The following is a 7,283-nucleotide window of genomic DNA, read 5'->3' as shown; positions in this document are numbered from 1 at the left end:
TAAAATAACTAAGTTACTGGACTAGATCTACCAACATATAACAAGCATTTAGTGAAACTTGTCAATGGTTAGCGGTTCTTATCTTTGACATCACGATGTGGTAGAGGAGAAAGTGAGAGTAAGGGTTCACACATTCAACAATGATAGTGACACAAGAGCACGACAGTGGTTGCACAACACGACATCACAAAGGTGAAACCATGACAACACAAGATTGATGGGTTTCAAGGAAGCAAGGCTTGGGCAAGAGAGTGTGAGTTAGTAGTTCAGTGATGACTAAGAATGAAAACTTTTGATTTTTAGACAAACCAACCATGATGGTTTTAGAAAAATTGTTCTTAATGAACTACTCTCAATGACAATTTTCCAAAAATCATCCTTAACTCACGAAGCTTAATGATGGGTTTTTCAAAAAATCGTTGTTAAGGAGTCCTATTAATTACAAAAATGCCACCACACATTTTTTTAAGACGGTTTTGGTAAAACCGTCGTTGATCCAGTGACGTGAAAAAACTTTTTTTCTAGTAGTGAAACTAAAAGTTTTGATAGCCACAAATTACAATTTCCATCCCACTTAACTTACAAATTTTGAGCTACTTGGAACTTTTTCAAAAGAATTAGATTGGAGAGGATTTCTGTTCTTTCATTTGTCACATTGAAGAGTCTTAAAAAGTTATCCCTCTACATGTACAATTTGAATCATGCTTTCAAAATGGTATCTTCCTAATTTTAGACGCATTTCCAAATCTAGTAGATTTGAGCATTGACTATTGCAAAGATATGGTGTTGTTTCCTAGTGAGGTGTGTGATATTACAATGCTAAAGAAGCTAAGTGTTACTAATTGCCACAAGCTCTTGGCAATACCCCAAGAAATTGGGAAGTTGGTGAATTTGGAACTCTTAAGGCTCTGTTCTTGTATCAATTTGGAGGGGTTACTAGATTCTATTGGAATGCTTTCAAATATAAGGCATCTTGACATCTCAAACTGTATAAGCCTTCTTATTTTAATAGAGGGCTTTGGTAATTTGTGTAATATAAGAAATCTCTACGTGAAAAGTTGTGCAAGGTGTGAATTGCTATCCTTAATCATAAATCTTGTGAATTTAAAGGTGGTGATATGTGATGAAGAGATAACTGCTTCATGGGAAGGATTTGAAGCTATGCTTCCCAATCTACAGATAGAGGTGCCTCAAGTGGATGTTAACTTAATCTGGTTTTGTTCAGTTAGCTCATAAGCCTTTTTCTTTAACTTTCTATTGGATCATTGGTTGTGTCACATGTGTAATCTTTAATTTTCTACGAAATGACCATGAATGTTCAAAGTTTGAATAATAATCCTCCTTGTGTCCTTGAGACATGTTACTTCAAGTTGCTTTGCTAGTATTTACACGTTTCTTATAAATACTATATTACTTGAAAGAGGTAGGAGATTTCATGTGTTGCGTGTAACGTCATGGGTGGTCATACTTGGTTTGTGATGCCAACATAATTATTGATTTTCCTTTTCATTTGGGATTTTGTTTTGTAAAATATGATTGTTATTCTCTTTTATTTTAATCGTATCCATTGTGTAAAATAAAAGTGTGCCTAATAAAGAGTGTGTCAGATGGTGTGTTTCTAGCATCTCTCTCTCTCTCTCTCTCTCTCTCTCTCTCTCTCTCTCTCTCTCAAGTTCAACATGCTTTGTTCGCCACAACACACCTACACCTCGCATAGTGAAATTGTAAAGCTAAAAACCTCGGAGTTAATAGAAACTTGCCATAGAGAGTCAACCTTTGGCCCCAACGAACAAGCCTCGGAAGCATGAAGATCAACTACATTGTGTAATTCTGTTGTAGCGAATTATACTTTCGCTGCAACAAATTTCCTTTGTGAAAAAAAATAATTTAATCTCAGCTCTGTATAAAGAGCTTGTGACATTCTTGTAAAGAACTTTTGGTTCATTTGTGATTTTCTAAAATAGAATCTCTCTTTCTCTCTATTCTTCCATTGTGACTCTCTCTTGAGATTCTATTTGGATCATTCATGATCCAAATGAGATAAATTTCAAGTTGTTGAGTGAAAGAAGTAGAATTCAAGTATGCAATTCTTTGTTTTCTAATCAATTCTCATAGTTAATGTGATACTATTTCAATTATATGCTTAGATATATGTTAGGAGTAGTTAACCTAGCATTTTGGGATTTGAATTTTGTGGAAACAAATTAAATCTTAGATCTATATTGAGATTGTGCAAGGATTTAATGTTAAGAATGAATCAAGTACTTGCATTTGTAGAGATTCACTGGTCAAGCTCTGAGTTTTTAGGTTCAAATCACCTAAGGAATTAGGAATTTGGCTTTGAACTCAAGGATTAATCACTAAGGAATTAGGATTAGTCATTGTAGTTTGAATCTTGGTTGCATTGAGCTAAGAGATTTATTAGAAACGAATTTCATTTGAAGGATTCTATATGGATTTCATCTCAACAACACTTATCTTTTGTGGGATTTTGTTTTGCTCCAAAAATTTCTTTCAAAAGCCAAAAATAGTTAATTTTCTCCTTAACAAATTATTTAGTTGCTACAGCTTACAGTGAAATCTTTTCTTTTCAAAAATTAAAACTTAGACATTCGCCACAGTGAATTGACAACTCACTACAACAATGATTCTAAAAATTAATTGTTGATTTCCTTTATGTTGCCCATAGTCTCTGTGGATACGATAACTCAATACTTACTGTTTCTTTCTACAACTAAACTAGGTTCACTTGTCTATTATGTCTAAAGCACAACAAGAAATTGGCACCGCTCAACCTCAAAAGAGACTTAATCCTACTATGAAGGAAGTGGTGAGGAAAAAAAGGGTTGAAGCTTCTTGAAGCCAGTAAGGTATACCCCATACCCGATAGTTCATGGGTTAGTCCCTTGCAACTGGTATCAAAAAAGGGTTAAAGCTTCTTGAAGTCGGTAAGATATGCCCCATATCCAATAGTGCATGGGTTAGTCCCTTGCGAGTGGTATCAAAGAAATGGGGTACAAAGATTATCAATAATGAAAAGAATGAGTTGATTCCCACAATAACTATGACGGGATGAAGAATGTGCATTGATTATCGTAAGCTAATTAAAGCTACACAAAAATATCATTTTTCTCTTCCTTTCATGGATAAAATGTTGGAACGCCTTATGGGATAAGCTTATTATAGTTTCCTTGATGGTTATTCCCGATACAACCAAATAGTTGTCTACCCCAAAGACCAAGAGAAGATAGCTTTCACTTGTCCTTAGTTAGCATGACATGTTTTTATTTTTTTTTCTCATATTTGATACCAGAGGGAGAAAGTAATTTTAGGATCTCGTACATTAATTATGATCTTGATCTGTGTCAAAACACTAAAATAGTGAATTTAATTATGTCAAGAGGAACCACCTCGGTGGGAAGTTGGCAACACTAACTGATTTCAGATAAATAACACATCAGAAATTAAAATAAATAACAGATGTAAGCCAGTTTGTTCTCACTAACTCAATTATATCATCTTGATAAAAAAAAGAGAAGTATATAATTACTATTCAATAGTCAAAATTATAGAGATTCAAACCGGATTTTAGCTTTCAAAATGGTGGCAAGAGCTCCCAAAAGCAAGCAATAAACAAGATGCCTTCAACTTATGCTAGACTAATACGAGTTTGCACTCTGGATAGAGAAATTGGAGAGATCAGCAGTAATTAAGATACAAAATGAGGTGCACTAAGATACAAAATATGTGTGAACCAGTGACTGTGTAACTCAACAAAACTTATTTCAAGAAATTGTAGAGAGGGAATTAGCTGACAGAAACTGTGGAGTGTGGGGGTTGATGTTTGTGTTCCTAAAATGCTGAAAGTGCAAAAAGACCAAAACCCAATCTCTTTATGCACTTTAAGTCCTGTCCTATCTAATCCCTAATCTTTCTTCCTAAACACCAAGCTCTATTTATGCTAATAAAATATTCCTAATCGTAATTAAATAAGGAAACAAAGAATGAAATATTGAGGGAAAGAGAAGGGGGCGATAAACATTCATTTTACCCTGTTTTGTTGGAAGTGACATTCATAGGGCCATTAGGATGCGTAAAATTCCCAACAAGTAGTATGACATGCTCGGTGGAGTACTTAAGTGACTTAGTTCTCTCCCCTTAACAACTACCTTTTAAGGGACATATGGTATCAAAGCTAACTATAGAGGGGTTGACTAGAAAGGATGAATAAAATATTGTAGAGTGTCACACCCCGAGACATTGGCTCTTAGGGAACCATTTCACATATTTTGCTCTTATCTTTCATGTTTCACTTTTTGTATTATTTCAATCAAAATGTTAACGACGTTCTTTTTGGTATTCTCTTTTCAACATTCTTTTTGCGATTAACTAATTTTTTTAAAAAAATTATCAATTTTGGTGGATTTCATATCTAAATTAGGAGAGAAAATCATTAAAAGATAAGTGAGATTCATCAAAATTAATGATTTTTAACAACTTTCAGTCAATCATAGAGTATTGAAAATAGAGTGTCAAATAAAGTGTCCCTAGTCATCCAACGAATTGCTTTTAGATAACATGTCAAATTCTCAAATTTAGTATATTTTTATCTATAGACATTAAATAGGCTTTGTAAAAAAATTTACTCCAACTAAGCGTCTAACGAGGCGGACAATGGCTAAACATTAAGTCTTTCTCTACATTCCATCACCCAACTGTTTCATTCTCCTTCATCGAAATGACTCCCCATGCACATTTTCTAAGCAATATGTTTCATTATACATGGACACAACATGTAAAGTTAAGAATAAAGTGATTGTCGTACTTGATCAGTCCCTGATATACTTCTCTTTGTTAACTTTCCTTTCCTTCAACCTCTCTCCATAATGCACATTTCTAGAAAACATGATTCATTAAAGACACAACCAAGGTGACTCAACATTTTCAATATAGTGTACTAGTAACTTGAAATGCTTAAGAAATGTTGTCAACAAAAGAAATTTATTTACAAGATTTTAGCAAAAAAAAAAATTACTCTCTTATAAGCTTGTTCATTGGTTTGTACCATGGCTACCATTGAAATGGAGCAAATAAAATTTTCTTCCCCAAGGCAGGGAAGGACTTTGTGAATGTTCTATTTAGCTTCTTAACATTTCCTTTTGGAAACATTGCTATACAAATGGAAAAGCAGTCAATTGAAGTTTGATCACTGAGCTCACTTTATTGAAGTGTGGCAAATATTGACAAAGTTTGTCTGTCCAAAGAAATGCTACTGCAACTCAAGAACTCATCAAAAGCTTATATGAATAATCTGAAGGTGAACATTGATGACATTTTGCTCACAGACTATTTTGTATGTAATGACTTGCTCAAGTGTCGACACAAAAGCCAGGTCTTATGAAGAACCTCCAGAAATGGAAGATGCAGATGTGGAAATGTGTTGGCTAAACCAATTTCTCCTAAGAGTGAAAGTTGTAATGTCTATGATGGTGATGGTTTTGTTAAGAGTAATGTCAGTTTTATTATCACAGATGATTTGAATGTCGTGTCAGACTCTTTGGATACTATTTTCTATCTTCTCAACAATTATAGAATAGAAGATGTGTCTTTAATGAATAAAATGACTTTTATCTTCTCATTTACAATTCTACAAGTAGTATAGAACATTTGTAACATCATCTCCTAAATACACATAAATAATTCTAATTTCTATAAGCCACTACTCCCCTCACTCACACACACAGATCCATCACATATAGGACCAGTACATTGCATTTCATAAAAGTAAAAGATTCAAATAATGGCATATAGAAAAGGAAACAAAATACTATTACTAGGGACACATAATATATACTCTTCTATGTCATGATCTTGATGCAAAAACATTGGCATCAAGAACCATGCACCCCAAGGAAAGTGTCTTCTCTCTCTTTGCAGCTGCAAGGACTGATTTTATCCAATTTCTGGTGTAATCTTTTTGCTGCAGTTACATTTGTCTATGGGCATATGATTCCATTTCACAAAAGTATATTTATGCAGCATATACACATATTATTCCATTTTAATTATATTATAAATATTACATGTATAGTTATGAGGCTTTGCTTTTTTTTGGCATATACAATCTAAGGAACAACCAAGCAAGTTCCAGTTTGGGGAGTGTGCAGGCACAACAACTTTTCAGTTAGTTGCAAACTTTGACATTTGATATCAATTATGAGTGAGGCTATTAGTTCTAATGTTCACTAATTTTTAATTAATTCTTAATTTTCATATGGAATGTTATAATAAACAAATTATTCTTTTTTTCTAAATAAAAGAAAGCATATATAATTTGTTTGTTTTATTCAGTTGTGTTCCTAGACTAGCTTTTAGGAATCAACGACCATACCTTGAGCTCCAACAATTGGAACTTCTCAGACTAGCATCCACAAAAATGCAAACACAATTTTTTCAGGTAATTTATTCTTCTAAAGAAATAAAATTCCCTTCAAAGTTCAAATGCTATATATTTAAATATTTTTAAGGTTATGATGGTACTAAGTTTAGTTTCATTTTTATTTAATTTTAAGGAGGCAATGATTAAGGTTCGTTTGTTGTAAAAAACATCAAAATAATTTGTTTTTTTTTTCCTAATAAGCTTCATGATAAATCAGGAATCTTATATGACTGTTGTTTTCATGGGGTGTAACAAAGGGGAAATTTAGCTTGGTTTCTTAAATATGTCTGAAGTAAGCAACTACATACATTCTACCATATATTTAACATATTTAATGACAATTTCATAAACTAAAAGATGAATCAATATTGTATTTTGAATATTCATTTCCCTATTTTTTTTACCAGGTTGACATTCAAACAACACTTAGGAGTTTGTTTCCTAAAGATTTTTCACTAGAGTACCGCCCTAACAAATTGATCAAAACCCTCCAACATCATCTTCACCTTCTTTGAGATCAATCTCCACAAGAAGCCCAGAATACTCATACTTTCTAATCATTGTCTATATATCCTACCAACTAGAAATTAATCTTACTCTTTAACTAGGTTATCAAGTCAAACAAAATGGAATAAATAATCCGATCACAGTTTCACAATCCAGAGCTAGAAACTTGGTTATCAAGTCAAACAAACTCTCCCAAAAATTATGAACAATTAACTTTCCCCTCAGCTAGTATTAGTATCTTTACTTAAAAACATCAATACTATTGCTCAGCTACACCTAGCTACCAACCATTAAAGTAAAGCAAATCAAAGTTGAGTACTAACCAGGCAATAGAGGG

The 7,283-nt window shown here is 33.1% G+C and overlaps 1 pseudogene; it reads left to right on the top strand.

Moving 5' to 3' along the window:
* The first annotated feature begins 217 nt into the window (after positions 1-217).
* LOC114391542 lies at positions 218-1,236 on the top strand (annotated as a pseudogene).
* The last annotated feature ends 6,047 nt before the right edge of the window (positions 1,237-7,283 follow it).

This window comes from Glycine soja, chromosome 17, assembly GCF_004193775.1.
Source record: "Glycine soja cultivar W05 chromosome 17, ASM419377v2, whole genome shotgun sequence".
Classification (NCBI taxonomy): Eukaryota; Viridiplantae; Streptophyta; class Magnoliopsida; order Fabales; family Fabaceae; genus Glycine; species Glycine soja.
The sequence above is the reverse complement of the archived record's forward strand: the minus strand, read 5'-3'. Positions and strand labels throughout refer to the sequence as shown.